The sequence below is a fragment of the Kogia breviceps genome, chromosome 4 (assembly GCF_026419965.1).
Source record: "Kogia breviceps isolate mKogBre1 chromosome 4, mKogBre1 haplotype 1, whole genome shotgun sequence".
Classification (NCBI taxonomy): domain Eukaryota; kingdom Metazoa; phylum Chordata; class Mammalia; order Artiodactyla; family Physeteridae; genus Kogia; species Kogia breviceps.
Window position 1 is genome coordinate 1,299,467 of NC_081313.1, and position 16,357 is coordinate 1,315,823.

Sequence of the window (16,357 nt, forward strand, 5' to 3'; positions counted from 1 at the left end):
TTTAAACCTGGTTTTGCAGGGATCAATTTTGGTCATCACAGCTTAGTAGTGAAACAAGGACTGGTCAGAGTTTGTGCTAAAATACCTTGAGTTAGTATCGTTTCTGTCCTGTCTGTGAGTTGAGTAATGCATTTAAAAATGGGGCAGTTATAGAACTTGCTGTAATGTTCGCCTCCTGGTGTTTTTGTTGTTTTTCGACAGAGATCACTTTCTATTCAACACCACACGCCATTCCAAATTAAGTTGGCCTCTCTGGCAGCCAGGTGGCTGGTTTCCACTGTCCACTCAGCACAGGAGAAAGTGAACTGCCACACTGTGGAAGCTGCATGCACGTGGGTTTGGAGGGTCCCAGTAAAAACACTGGCACCCCAGTGTTCTCACTTGAGCTTCAGTACTTCTCCTCCGATACATGCTTCTCAACTTTTGGTATGCTTTTGTTTGATTTTAAGTGTCCTGAAATAATGTTTTTCACAACACTGTCCAGTTTTGTCATCACTTTTTTGGAGAGATTTGTATAGTGTCTCACTCTACCAGGTAAGAAGTCCCACCCATCTAGGATAAAATTCAAGATTAAAAAGATGTGTTGTATTTTCTCAGTTGATATTGCCACCACAGCAGAGAGTTGGGCAGAAATGTTGATGATGCATTATTGTTTATTCTAAGTGATCTAATGTCTTTTTGATGTTATTTCTCTATGGAGTCCAATTTTATGCAAGAATCGTTCTGCAAATGTGATATTATATTTTAAACACCAAGACATAGCATATGCACAGTTTGGAATTTCTCAGGGACCACTATTATTTCATGGAGAATATGGCATTATTAGAAGTGTCACTCTGGAAACAAGCCATCAAGCAGAAGTTCTTAACACCTGTCTCCAAGATTCTCAAGGCACGTGCTAAGAATCCCGTGACATTATTTCAAAACAGGGTGATGTCTGTGTTGCCAAGAATGTTCCTGCTTAGAAGAACTGCCTGTGTCCTGTGGACACTGAGTTTGCTGCAGGTCATATGCTCCTGCCATTCAACCATCCACAGGCTGGATGCATAGTTCATCGTCGCGTTCAGAGTTCTGGACAAATACATTCTCCAGACCTACAGATGAGGAGTTGAGAGAATCAAATCAATTGCTCATCTTATCAGGGTACAATCTGAAGTCTGCAGTTTTCTCAGGAGAGCCATTCAGATTATTGCACAATCAAGCCTTGGTCATTTTACCATTGACACAGAGTTGTATGAAAAAGCTATTGTAAAACAGAAGATTCTCTAGAAGTATGGTTCTCCTTATTGATTTTATATCTGAATTCAAAAATTGTGGAAAACCAACTTCTTAGCACAGTTATTCTTAACATTTGGAGATAGAGAAACAAGTGTTAACGTTTTCATTTTCATCTTAATCCTTTTACTATACACTTATGTTCTCTTTATTTTAGAAATATCTCCTTGTTATAAAAAATTCTGAAATTATGAATGAACAAAGATGGAACTTAAAATCACCCCTAATGGCATCGCCTGGAGGCAATTCCTGTTAATATGTTAATGCATTTTCTTAAGGTTTTGTGGTGATGTGTCAATACATTTTCTTCTGTCATTTGGATTCATCTTAAACTCAGTTCACAGAATTATATTCTTTTTAAGAATCTATCACAATCTTCTACTGTTTGCAATTTTTTTTTTACTACATGCTCTGTTTCAATAACATTTTTGTTCGTGATGATTTTTAGGCTCTCTGACATTTTTAGATTAGATTCCTAAAACAGGGAATTCCTAGGTGGAAAGACAGTAATATAATCAAGGATTCTGATTGTCCAATGGCCTTCCTGAGAAACTGTCCCCATCTGCACTTCCAACACATACCTGTTTGTAGCAGCATAGTTAGTGCTGGTTGCTTTTAAAATAAACTTTACTTTTTAGAACAGTTTAGATTTACAGAAAAATTGTGAAGATATAACAGAAGGTCCCCCTATATCCCACACCCAGTTTCTCCCATTAATTCTCCTATTATTAATATTTCCTATTAGAAAGCTACATTTGCTACATTTAGTGAACCAGTATTAACACATTATTATTAACTAAAGTCCATTTATTTTATTTTATTTTTTTGCTTTGGCAAAGAAAAATAGTTTAATACTGCTGGTTTAGTAAAACCAGCTATGTCTCTCAGTTGCCAGCATTAAGCCTATACAAACATTAACTTTTTTTCTTTTTTAACATATTTATTGGAGTATAATTGCTGTACAATGGTGTGTTAGGTTCTGCTGTATAACAGAGTGAATCAGCTATACGTATACATATGTCCCCATATCTTCTCCCTCATGCATCTCCCTCCCTCCCACCCTCCCTATCGCACCCCTCTAGGTGGTCACAAAGCACCGAGCTGATCTCCCTGTGCTATGCAGCTGCTTCCCACTAGCTATCCATTTTACATTCGTTAGTGTATATATGTCCATGCCACTCTCTCACTTCATCCCAGCTTACCCTTCCCCCTCCCCGAGTCCTCAAGTCCATTCTCTACATCTGCGTCTTTATTCCTGTCCTGCCCCTAGGTTCATCAGAACCATTTTATTTTATTTTTTTAGATTCCATATATATGTTTTAGCATACAGTATTTGTTTTTCTCTTTCTGACTTATTTCACTCTGTATGACAGTCTCTAGGTCCATCCACCTCACTACAAATAACTCAATTTCATTGCTTTTTATGGCTGTATAATATTCCATTGTATATATATGTCACATCTTTATCCATTTATCTGTTGATGGACACTTAGGTTGTTTCCATGTCCTGGCTATTGTAAATAGAGCTGCAATGAACATTTTGGTACATGACTCTTTTTGAATTATGGTTTTCTCAGGGTATATGCCCAGCACTGGGATTGTTGGGTCCTATGGTAGTTCTATTTTTGTTTTTTTAAGGAACCTCCATACTGTTCTCCATAGTGGCTGTATCAATTTACATTCCCACCAACAGTGCAAGAGGATTCCCTTTTCTCCACACCCTCTCCAGCATTATTCAGATTTCCTTGGTTTTTACCTAATATTCCTTTTTCTGTCCTGGGATCCCATCTAGCACACCCTAGTCAGCATTCCTTAGCTCTGCAGCATTTCAGGAAGGATAGAGTAAAATATTATCAGTAAGTGAAAAGCTCAAGGAAAGTGTGGGTAAAAATCTCATAAATATGGCTTTAGGAAATCACTGTCATGTTAAATAGGCGTCTGGTACTGGGTCTGCACTCAGGCCAGTTTCCAGCACCTTTCGTGTGGCTGAATGGCCACCACTGGCCTCTACATCTGTCCCACAGATATTGCCCAGGACTTGAGGTGACAGGGACGCTCAGCTCTCATCTCACAGCCCTGGAGAAGACGGGCGAGAGGTGACAGTGTGTAGGGGACACGTGGTGACCTGAAGCCACGGCCTCAGGACAGAGCTGTGTCCTGTAGGTCCTGCTGCACAGCCTTGGGAAGCTGGCTCCCTCCCTGAGACTCCCTCCCCTTTCCTAGAAGAGGCAGCTTTGGGTGCCACGTTCCATACGCTCTGGTTCTGATTTTACCTTCTGTCTTCATCTCCCACTGGGCCCACACTCTTAGGCACTGGCTTCATTTACTGACTTATTTTACCAAACTTTCCAAGTGAGATAAATGCTATGAGCGAACACGATGATTTGTAGCTGTATTTTCAGCTGCTTCTCCATAGCCTGCCCTTGCTGTGAGCGGTGCATCTCCCAATCCCCTTTATCTTTGTGGTTTGATGCTTCTTCACAACTGAAAACAAAGGGAACGACATTACTGATTTCTAGAAATGACTCTTCACAAATGTGTTTTGGATTGTACTTTATCCTTGGTGTTCATCTAGGTAAGAGCAAAATGATTTGTTCTAATAAATTATCAGGCGCTGATATTAAGTTAACCAGTGAAGATCTAGCAGGGTTCTTAACTGCTGGAAAAAAAAAAAAAAAAAAAAAAACTTTATTATACTGTCCCTTTAGCAAACATCTTGGATTTTATCTGTCATGAGGATTTTCTAAAAATAATATTTAGAAGGTGTGTAATGACATAAATTGATTCCTTAAGGAGTCTTGAATCAGGTTAAAATGTTAGAAAAAAGAAACTGGAAATATTTGTCTAATTTCTAAGAATTCCTCTCCCTCTGAAGCCCAGCAGGCAATACCTGGCATGTTTTCTTGCCTCTGAGAAGACAATAGAAAATGAAGCAACAATCTTACGGAGGTTGTGGAAGATTCTCACTCCCCCAGAAATGGAGGAAACAGTCCACACCCTTATGAGACAGAAGTGAGAGGTGATGTCCCCTTATTCACTCCCTTGGGAATGATGTCTCGGTTCGTGTAAAGGTTTCTCCTGCAAGTAATTGTTGGGTCACACCTACCCCTCTGCTCACAAACGTGTAATTTCCCGGAATGCCTTTGCTTCCGTCTCATGTCTCCTAAGATTCCCAGTTTTCTGCATGGGGGTCATTCCTTTATTAGACCCTCCATCCTGCCTTTGTGGGCTCATCAGTTCACTTCTGGCCCCCAAGTTCTAGCACAGTGCACAGCGCATCGTAGGGCCTATTTTAAGATGATGGATCACGATGGCAAAATCGTTGTGAACCCCAATGGACCAGATGCATGAGTGCATTGCATGAGATAAGGGTATTGTTTACTCTTCACAGGGGCCCTAAATCACTGTCCCCACTTTGCGGATAGGGAAGCTGAGGACTTGCAAAGGTTCCCACTTTGCCCAGACCCATCACTGCTAAGGGTGGGACTGGAGGTGAGTCTGGCCACCAGGTGTGACGCTCTGGGCTCTGCTCCCTCCTTTGCCGCAGGGTCACCTGCTCTGGTCTGTGTTCCCGCATTAGAAAGTAGACTGTCCCTCTGGGGTGGGGGGCGTGCTCCTGTGCTGGCTCTGCCACCTCTTCCCCTCAGGTGACCATCATTTGCGTCCAGCTCAGGGTGACCTTCCACCCTACTGTCCTCCATGCTGGGGTCCTCTGTTGGCCGAGCCGTCTAACACCGGGACCTCTCAATTCCTTGACCTTCTATGTCCAGCAACCTTCCCTGCTCGCCTTCTGCACCCACTCCTGTGTCCCTTTGACCAGGTTAGCATCCGGAGGTACTACCCTCCCCAAATGATATGTCTGAGAGTTTACTCCTTGGTTCCTATCTGATTACTCAAAGAGGGTCCTTTGGTCTCAGTGGACCTGCCCAGCCCTCAGCCCTCTTCTCTCTCCATTTCTTCCTTATCCTGCTTAGATTCCACACTGGGGGGGGGGGGGTCACGCCTGTGGTCATGTGTTACGTTCCCAGGTGTGCTTTCTTTCCACAGTGGCATCTCACACACCGTGGGCACTGGACACTGGCTGAACCCGCCGTCCTTCTCTGGAGGTCTGCCTTCATGAGGAGCCTCCCAGGGCAGGGGGCTGATTTCCCTCCCGCGTTCGGGACCGTCGGCGCGGCCCGTCACTCGCCTCCATCCTGGTGCCTCCGCACTCCCAGCAACGCCACTTCCAGCCCTTCCACGCTCTCCGCGCCTCGTCCCGTGGCGTTCCTGCACTGGCTTCATTTCCCAGGGTCAGGATAACAGAGGCCACCAGAGAGAGTCATCCTGAAACACTAAACTATGGTACCACCCACTGCTTTGTTTCTGTCCTGTCCCCGTGGAAGTATCCTCTCCACCCCTCTTATCCAGGAGCCTTACACCATGGGTTGTAATATTTTTCTCTCCCCAATGCAGCCTGACCCTCTCAGCTGCATCTCTTCTATCAGCCTCCCGTCATCTCCCGTTGGTGTCGCTGAGGACGCTCCGTGGATCCACCACGTGCCCGCACTGATGTTACTTTCCCGTTTCCCTTCCTTTCAGAGGAGATTCCTAAAAGGTATGCTTACACTAAATTCTAATTCTCTCCACCGTCTCATTGCATGTTTCCTTCTCCGATAAACTGTATTTTTTTTTTTTTTTTACTTTCCACATGTAAAATTAGTTCTGAGCATCTGGATATCCTTGATGGATGGTGGCCCCTTTAACTTTATAGTCCTCTTGTTATGCCTTGTATTAGATATATTCATTTCAAAGTCCTCCTTAGATTGTCTTGTTATTTCGATTTCCTCGGGGGTGAATTCTCCATTTGCTGACTTGTGCTGCATGTTTGCTTTCCAGGATGGTCTTCCTTGTTCTGCTTCTTCATGGCTCCTTGTTTACCGAGTGACGTCTCCCTTCCTCCAGAGAGCCCCAGCTCACACCCATGTTTCAAGTGCACTTCCTCTCGGTCTAAAGGCAGATCTCCTCCCCCACACCCAACACAATACAGTGACCCTGAGTGCATTCTTGTTCCGAAAGGGGAGAATGTAAGGCAAAGGCCATCCCCGGTTCAGAGTGTCTCCAAATCCTGCCTGGCACACTGACACTTCTCATCTGGGGCCCAGTCCTATTCCTGGGAGGGAGCCTCCGCAGCTCTGGGCTCCTGGCTCTGCCTTTCCTATGAGAAGTGGACTGGGGTTGCAACCGGGAAGCTTTCTACTTTCTGCCCATAGAGGTTTGGGGGACTCCAAAGGCCTCTCTTCACTATGACCTTCCTCTGTCCTTTTCAGTCATGTCTATTAATTCCCTTAAAAACTCCATGGGGTTTTATGTACCAGTTTATAATACTTTCCATGAGGTAGAAGGCACATTCACAGATCTATTTAATTTTTTCAAGACAAACCCTCCTTACACTGGATCCCTTGTGAGTTTCCACGGAGCAATACTCTAAGGGTTGTGGAAGCATGATTGTCTGGCTGAAAGGGCCTATGAGACATGCCCCTAAGATTCTTTCTGTTTAATGGAGGCTGTTTGTTTAAGGGAAAGGGTATATGGTGTTTTACCTTGAACCTTTGTTATCTTATTGAAGGCTCTTGCAGCTATGCTTTGAATTCTGTGAGGCTATATTTTACTGGCAGTGCCCTTAATCTGTTCTCCGCCCAGAGGCCATCTCTCAATTGAGGACGCCTTGCTGCCTGGACAGACTATTCTGGACCCTTGACATCTCATGCACACTCTACTCACAGACTAACTAGACTGTCTTTAGTTCATCTCTCCCCTCCCACATTTTATCGTAGTCAGCAAGAATAAGGCAGGTGGTACCTTCAAATTCTGCCTAGAAGTTTCCTTACTGAGATCATAATGATTGTTAGGTACGTCTTCTCTATCCTGTGTTACTACTGGCAACAGTGTTGCCTAGTTTCTGCCACCACGTAACAAGGGTTTCCTTCTTTCTGGCTTCCAATAGCGCTTTCCTCACTTCCCATAAAGCCCTTCCAACAGCCTCATCGATGTGCCTGGCATCTCATCTCAAAACCGATGTCACGGGCTTCCCTGGTGGCGCAGTGGTTGAGAGTCCGCCCGCCGATGCAGGGGACGCGGGTTCGTGCCCCGGTCCGGGAGGATCCCACGTGCCGCGGAGCGGCTGGGCCCGTGAGCCGTGGCCGCTGAGCCTGCGCGTCCGGAGCCTGTGCTCCGCAACGGGAGAGGCCGCGGCGGTGAGAGGCCCGCGTACCGCAAAAAACAAAACCAAAAATCCTGTCTTAACAGGATCCTGTTAAGTCACCGAACTTGGATTCAGTGTGGAAGTCCTCTTAATAAAAAAGCAACGTTCCCTTTTCTCTACGCCCCTATCTCATGCCAGCCCTGACCTCTGGCTATCCTTCTCATACTTTGATTTTGTATATATGATATTATGATATAAATATGGATGATAAGAATATGTATAAATTCTGCTGGTGACAGCCGTATTCATGTGTGTAACGTATAAAACACAGCGGAGTTCCTCCTGCTTTTCTCTGCTCCTCACACTTACACAGTCAAGGTCTCTCTACTAGATTTTTGTGAGTTGTAAATAAGCTGTGTTTTCACAATAAAGAAAAGAACTAAATTTATTTAGCTTGTGTATAAAGTTGTATAAACAAAATATATACCAATAGACACAAAGTACTAGAAAATATCTGTTCACCGTGGTACGAGATATAACCTTCTGTGATACAAATCCTGTTCGTTTCCAGATGGGAAAGTGAGGGTGAGGGGAAAATGAGGAGAAATCGTGAGAGATGAGGATTTCCCTTCAAGTGAAAAGGTGTACATTTAAAAACATGTATCTTCTGTTTCTGTTACTAGGATATAAACTGCTGTAATTAGAGCCTTTTGTGCGTGTGTATGTAGTGTGTGTGTATATATATATATAAATGAATGCTAGAAAACCCCAAATCACAGAGATCACATATCACATGGATACGGCCCGGGGACAGAGAACACCCATCGTGTTCTGTGTTATTTATGACCCGATTTTATGCTCTGACGTGTGAACAGAATCACGCCCCCCCTTCATTCTTCTGGGCGTTTAGGAGGCCAGGTCGCAACATTTCATTAAGACCAAATTCTGTGCACCTTCAAACAAGTGTCTTGTCTAAGATGAGGCAAATATATGTAGAAAAGGTTACATCTGGCCAAATTAGTTGTAAAAATTCTTGTCAATCTGAACCCCATGTAGTTTTTTATATCTGTCCAACTCATGTGGTTTACACATATATCTTGTAGCTTACATGTTTTAAAAGGTGCGTTCTTTAGAAAGAAGGTAAAAATAAATGTGTGTCGAAAGAGACATATGTAATTGTCATTTATAGTAGTTATTTCTTTGCCATGAAAATAGTCCATGCTAGTCCAGACTCAGACTTAAGATATTAGTGCTACAAAATATTAGATTTCCAAAAAAAAAAGAACAAATACTGCAGTGTTGAAAAGAAATAGGTAATTCCTCAGGTGCGCCCTTTTCCCCGGTCCTGTCCTACTACAGTTGCGGTTGGGAAACTGTCACCCGGCACTCCACGCGGGGACGCGCCCCTGGCAGGCGCTGTGCGCGCGTGGGACCCCGGGGGGCACCCCGTCCGTCCGCCGAGCGGCGACGCTCCGGCTCGTGCAGTGCGGGCGCGGGGCCAACAGGTGGCACAAACGCCCTTTTGCCTCGCGCGGCGCCGCACCCTCTCCGCGCTCCTCCGGACGGACCGCACGGGCCCGAAGGGCTGCAGGCGCGCCCCCCTCGGCGCGGGGCGGGTCCGGGGTCCGGGGTCCGGCGTCGGGGTCTGGGGTCCCGGCGCGGGTCTCGCGGGCGGGGAGCAGAGACCGGGCTCCGCCTCGGGCGGCGCGCCCTCTGCTGGCCGGCCGCGGACTCGCCGGCCGGACGTGGCACCGCGCTCCCCGCCCGTGGGCTGGGCAGGTGCCGGTTGCGTTAGACGCAGGGTTGGGTGGAGGCTGGCCGCGCGGGGATGGGCCAGGCCACGTGGGGGTCGGACTGGGCTGGACAGGTGCCGGGACCGGGCTTTGCCGGTCCGGCGCTGGGCTGAGCTGGCCATGGCTTGGGTGGGACTCAGGTGAGAGCTGGGCAGGGGCTGCGCAGGAATTAATTCCCTGCTGGGCCCCCATCACTGACCGAGGGTCCAGAATAGGAAGCTTCTCCTTATTCTTGCTGTTATTCGTTATTTGAGGACTCAGTTAAACAGCTTCCGCCTCTCCCCACAGTACAGGGAGCCGTGAGACCCTAACATTCCAGGAAAGCCACCCGCCTGGCCCTCCCCTCCCCTCTTTCTGGAAGCCTCCTGTCTGAGCCAGCGTGAGCGCCAGGGAGGGGAGGCAGGCCTGTCACTCCCAGGTTCCAACTCACTGGAGAGGAGCTTCGCGTGAACCTGTTTTTAATGTGTCAAATCAGAAAGTCACTTCCTGGCAATAAGGTGTGAAGGGGTTACAGCCTCCCGCGGGGCCTCGCAGACTCTGCAGCTGGATGACAGGCGGGCTTCCGCCCCCGGCCGGCAGCAAAGCAGTGGGGCTGGGTGTCATTTAGGAGCCTCTGCTATGACCGTTGCCCTGTCTGTCTCACTGTGAGTGAGATGCCTCGCATTTGGAGGGCACCTCGCCAGACGCAGTGCCTGCAGCCCGGCCTGGTGAGGGGCGCCCCCAGCCTTCCCAAGGACCCCCGTGGCGGGTGCCTTGTCCCCTGAGTCCGTGCTCAGGAAGTCACGTTACCTGGTCCTGCGGAGCTCAAGGCAAAGCAGGGCCGAAATTTAGACCTGGTTCACTTCCTGGCTCTTACTGTCTGTCAGAAGCATCTTAGTCAGGGTGTCGCGGTAGAACCCTGGCCTCACGCACCTGCTGGTGGGCGGCGAGCTCTCTGCTGTGTTCTGTGGAGAGAGGCTCAGCGGGGAGATGACCCCCACTGAGGGCTGTCCTGACTCAGGCGCTGAGCCAGCCGTCCACATGCATAAGCCAATTCTTCATCTCTGAAGAAATGCCTCTACCCTGTCCCCGTCCTGCAGATGAGGAGATGGGGTCCCTAAGGGACCGATCATCTGGCCAGGGGCTGACGGGGTGGCCAAGTGCGTGTGTTCACACCTGACCCTGGGCACTTCAGCAGCCTGGACGTGCCCCCCAAAGACGGGAAGGGCCTCAGGCAGAGAAGGAAGGGGTCAGCTTTCATCAGCCTCACGCCAGCGTGCTTAGAACCCAGGACGCTGAGTCCTGTAGCCTGGAACGACAGACTCGCATGGAGATGACTCCCCGTGGCTGCCCCCGGCTTTCCCTCTGACCCCCCATCTCATGGCTTCCAGGCCTGGCCAGGGCCAGGCGCCCAGGAAGGCACATCTGACAGGAGCAGAGGCTGCATAACCCCTGACCCCAAGGCGGGGGTGGAGGCAGTTGTTTTAGGATGAAAGATCTATGATTCACAATTTCACCTGCACCGAAATTGTAAGTATTTTTTGTATTTTCGTCCAAAGTAACTGGAATTGGAGGAAAAAAGTGGCTGAGTGGAATATAAAGAGGGCAAAAGACAAAGAACTTGAAATTTCATCATTGCCTCTATTTCAGGCTTTTTATGGACAAGAACGGAATGTGGTGCTTTGTGGAGCTGTAGCTCAAGGCCGCACGCCATCACAGCTAAGAGAGCATCTGTTGAATGCTGACTGCGCCTGCTTTTGTCTGAGGGGGTGAATTTATGAGGTTGACATTTTAAGAAGTCAGAATTTTAGCTCCTTTCAAGGCCAGTGGAACAGAGTCTAAAACTGTGCGGCCTTCTGGTGGCAGTTCATCCAGACGGAAGCCTGACTTTGAAGGCGCCTTGACCTTTTAAATGTCTCTGGAAAATGCAAGGTGCGATGCTTGGGGGAAGCACAGAGTCAACTCTTTTCCTCTTTAATTGATTCCATTTAAAACATGTTATGCAAGGGCTGGAACATTCATTGCCAATTATTTTCGTAGAATTGGTGAGAAAAACATGAACACCAAATAGAAGGGTTATGAACGTCAAATCAAGAAGAGAAATCCAGAACACACAATACACTTTTGAAACATGTTCAGCCTCATGGTGGGCAAAGACAAGCAAATTCATAGAACAACAGCCACGCAAAATGAAAATACCCGTTTCCACCCATCAGGCCGACACACACTAAGCTTGGGGCGGGGGAGGGCTTCCGTGCTGGCGACGGAACAATGAGAACGGCTCTTTTGTGACTGGGTGGTGGGTGGAGGTATAAATCAGGTCACTCTTAACGGAAAGCATTCTGGGTGCTGACCAAGGGAGCTTCGTGTAGTTGCTTTGACCCGGTAATTTCCCCTTCTAGAAAAAGAAAAAAAAATCCCAAGGAAAGCAGAAAGCGATGCAAACATTTTTGTAACTCTCATCCCAGTATAATTTATAATAGGGGGAAAACTGGAAGCAACCCACTTTTGCAAGAGCAGGGTAATGTTACATACAGTGAACCAGATGATAGACTATTCCCGGGAATTGAGCGTGTGTCTTAGAGGCCGTTCAGAGACATGGAGACAGCTGAATGCTGTATTGTTATGAGAAAAGCAAGATAGAAAACTGTACCAACAGGACACTTATAAATTCATAAAAATCCTCTACTTGTATATATACACACACAGCCATATATGTATTATATATATACATACAAATTTACAGAAACCATATATACATATATATATACTTATATATCAATCGATTTTACGAAAGCTGGGAAGGAAACGAGACAACATGCTAGGCGAGGTAACTGATATCTTGCTGAGGAGGGTTAATGGGTCATATTGAAAGATTTGTTATTTCAGTTGCTCCAAATTTTCTAAAGGTAGATTTTGCCTTTCCTAATCACAGAAAGCTATGAAGGTGTTTAACCAAAGAGACTGACCAGACCCTTGCACCCTGCCCAGACGGTGTGGCTAGGAAACGGTGTTCTCACACTGCAGTTGATGAAGGAAGCTCGGCCCCAGAATCGCTGTGCGCGGCCCGGACCCCTGGAGGCTCCTGCCCCCGCGGCGCCCTCCCCGGGACGCACCGGGGCAGGACTTGAAGGTCCCCACCAGCCGACCTGGCTCAGCACGACCCCCTGTAGCCACAGGGGCGGCTGGACACGAGCCAGACGGACCACAGAGGTGCGGCCCCAGGGAGCCATGCCGTTTCCTGAGCGTCCCACCTGGGAGCCGGGGTCCCAGCTGCATCTCAGGGGCCCTGGGGAACCACAGGAGGGCACGTGGCCAGCCGAGCCAGCGTGATACCCCGGGCACCCAGCCCCGCCGTCCACTGTGGGGGCCTGCGTTCTGGGGTCCGTGGTGGCCTGTGGGCCCCAGGAGGGCAGCGTGTCCCCCTCCCGGCTGACAGTGCACCCTCACATGGTGGCGTATGTGACGCCTACGGCCGGCGCTCCATACATGTTTGAGGCAGGGAACGCATCCTTCTCACTTGCTCTTGAATGCACCGAGCCTGTGACCCCAGACGCAGGGGGCGCGCCCTCCCCCGCCGCACGATCCGCGTAGGGGGGCGAGTAGAGGCGGTGCCCCGTATGCCCTGAAGTTCAACGGGAGGCCGACGTAGGATCCGGGGTGAGAAAGCCGAGCATGGGGCTTGGAGAAAGGGTTGAGACGCAGTGAAGGAAGGCAAGGTCGAAAGCGTCATGGGTTGACGTTTAGACGTGCTTTTTGTCCACTAGATGGTGCCTCCTAAGACTTCCCTTGAGGAAGGGTCAGTTCTGGCCCCTCCATAGGTCGCCCTGCTCCTTGTGCGGAGGGAGGAGCCGTCTTGCTCCGAGCTTGCGCGGCGGGGCTCAGGCCCTCCTCGCCCTGCGCACGTGCGCTGTCTGATGCCCGAGCCTCCCGAGCCTCCCGTGGGAAAGGTGGTGCTGATGCGAGAGCCGTGACCAGAGTCGAGGGAAGACGGCTACGGAGAGGAGCGACAGCGATGAACTCTAACCTCTCATTTCCCTTTTACTCAGACGCTCGCACTTGAACGTGGAGCCCAGGTCTTCGAGCGTTGAGTCCGCCGCCTGGAGCCGAGCAGATTGTTTTCTCCGCAGAGGGCACTGACCTCTGGTTACAGTGGTCGGGGTGGGTCCAGAGCATCCAAATACTTGCAACACCACCTTCCAGAAGAAGCCTTCTAGATTCCTAGGGCACTGTCCCTGTCTTTTCTGGTTATCTTATCCAAAATGTATTTCTTACTAAGTGTTTAAGTCCCTTTTCTCACTAGCTCGTTTTCCCCAAGCGTTTAACTTGATTTTCATAAAAATAGCTCTCTCTTCACATTCATGAGATTGTGTAACATTTAATTAATTTACACATTTAATGATAGAAATGTGATCAGCATAAGCAAATTTTTGAAAAGTTAAATATGCCTTTTGGGAAGCATACAAGCCAAACGGTGGTGGCAGATGGACAGGTGCCTGACGGAGAGGCCCTCACAGACACGGTCCTGGGCGGGAGTGTCTCCAAGGGTGGGGGAGGGTGGGAAGCTGGGTCCGAGGTCCGGGTTTGAGGGAAGAGCTAAGAGGGTGTTATGGGTTGATTATGTCCCCCTCCTCAAATCCATATGTTGAAGTCCTAGCCCCCAGGACCTCCGAATGTGACCTTATTTCAAAATAGGATCTTTGTAGAGGTAAACAAGTTAAAATGAGGTCATGAGGACAGGCCCTAATGCAATATGAGTGACGTTCTTATGAGAAGGGGAAATGTGGACACGCAGAAAGAAGATGATGTGAAGAGACACGGGGAACGTGATCTCCATGTGAAGATGGGGGTTGGAGAGACGCCTCTGCGACGCAAGGGATGCCAAACCCGCCAGCAAACCCCAGAGGCTCAGAGAGCGCTGTGGAATAGACTCTCCCTCACCGCCACGGAAGGAGCCGGCACTCCTGACACCTCGATCTCGGATAAGTAGCCTCCAGACAGCGAGGGGATAACTTTCTGTTACTTGAAGCCGTCCAGTTTAGCTGGTTCCTCGTTAGTCCTGGGGGCTCGGTCCTTGGACCTTTTCTCTCTGTCCACACTCGTTCCCGATCCAATATCTCATTCAGTCTCGTGGCTTAACTGACACCCATGGACCAAGCATCCAGACAGCCGTGTCTGCAGTTCAGACCCCTCCCCAAACCCAGACCCGTGTAACCACTGCCTGCTCGCCGTCTTGTTCGGAGCGCTAACAGGCATCTCGCTGAACACGGCCAGCACCGATTTCTCCCCCCAAAATACTCTTCCAAAAAGAATTCAGGGAAGCGCCTGGGGGAGAATTAGGGCCCGAACTAAAGTCTGTGCGAGTTGGAGCCTCACAGCGCAGCCCTCTTCACGCTGGCCCGCGGGAGCTTCCCGGCGTAGTGCCTGGCTCCCAAGCATGTCTTGCTCACTTGAAGTCTGCTGGTGGGCAAGCCCGTCCGTGTGTGCCAGAAGCCAGGAAATAGGCTGGGCTGGCTCTGGAGCAGAGGGACAACTCAGGGGACAAAAGGAAACATTGCACGTGGCTCTGATATTCTCGGAGAGAATTCAAGAAGATAGTGTGTCTTTTAAGGAGGAACAGGCTCCAGGTAATCAAGAAGCAGGAAAGTTATGCTAGAAGACAGTGACCGTGGACTTGAAACTTCCAAGAGAACGCGATTTTCCACCCAGCATTACATGCCCGTTGGGGCAGACAGCCTCAGGGTCCTCCCACACCACGCCGTCGTGGTGTCTCCTGAGCAGAGCCGTGCTGCTTCCTGTGACGCTTGCAGATCTTCGCCCAAGGGCTTTCCTTCTCCGGCTGAGGTTGCCAACCTGCAGGCTGGAAGCTCCAGGAGGGCAGCACTTCCCCCAGTGTCTGATGGGGCACTTTGGGTGGCAACTCTGGCCAGTGTAACTTGGAGGGTGTACCGTCATAGGCTCCCAGAGGTCCTCCTGTGCTCGCGGTGGTTACCCGAATGTCCAGGGCCATCGTAGTGGTTTGCTGCTTCTTTTCTTCCGTGATTCCCTGCCTGCCAACCGGGGCTCCCTGGGAGTACCTCCCCCCAAAACTGCTTGCCCTTAACTGCCCCCTCGTTTCAGGGGGAACCCCGTCTTACATACAAATCAGACCATTACTGGTTATGAGAATACTGTACATAGAGTATAGATGTGTGCATGTTCATTGTTTGTGCCGCATGTACCAACCCTGTGTTAGGATATTACCTGAGGATGTAGTCCAACAAAACAGTGAGGAAGTCAGGAAGATGTGGATCTGGGAGAAGAGTGGGTGCAACAGTGGGTACAACTTGGAACAATGAGAAGTTGGCCATGGTGACAGACGCAGGAGAAGAGAGGTCTCCAGGAGGGAGGCCTCCGGGGAGAAGCAAAGAATGGTGGTGAGAGATTTCACTGATTTGAAAATGACCGTAAATATTAGATCTTAAGGACAAGGCTAAAGCAGTTCACGAAAGAAAAACAAGGCAAGTAGAATCTCCAGGGAAAACAAAAAGCTACTAAAGGAAGGGAACAGACTTATAGCATTTGAGTACACTGGGCAGGTGAGTAACATAAAAAATCCATAAGGTAAATATGGTTCATAGATCTTTTTAAGCTTTAGAATCCCTCAGACAGAAATCAGGGAATTCTTAATTACGATTATGGAATAGAATGCAAATGGTATCAAACTTGACAATATAAAAGTAAAATATAAAGAGAATTTGGGAGGTGGAAGGGAGGGATGATGAGGAAATGGGACCACGGGGGGTGGTACCATCTCATCTCACGATGTAGGGAAACAAATATTCACTCCATAGTTAATGGAAAAAGAAGTAGAATTCCAACCGTATGAATCAAAGTGACAAAGCAATCAATGTAGGAGCTAAAAATGATCAGAGTTGGAGAGGGAGGGGTGATAGGAGTGAGCTAAAGTCACATCTCAGTAGGAAGTCAATAGATAATACCAAACATTTCTATTTCAATAAATAGTGCTATAAACCTATTGCTAAGAGAAGTGCAGGTAAAAATAACTGGAAGAACTGATACCAGCAATAATCAGAAGTGGCCTTTCCCAGGGGACGTGTGGTCAGACTGTGGGGCAAGGGCTCTG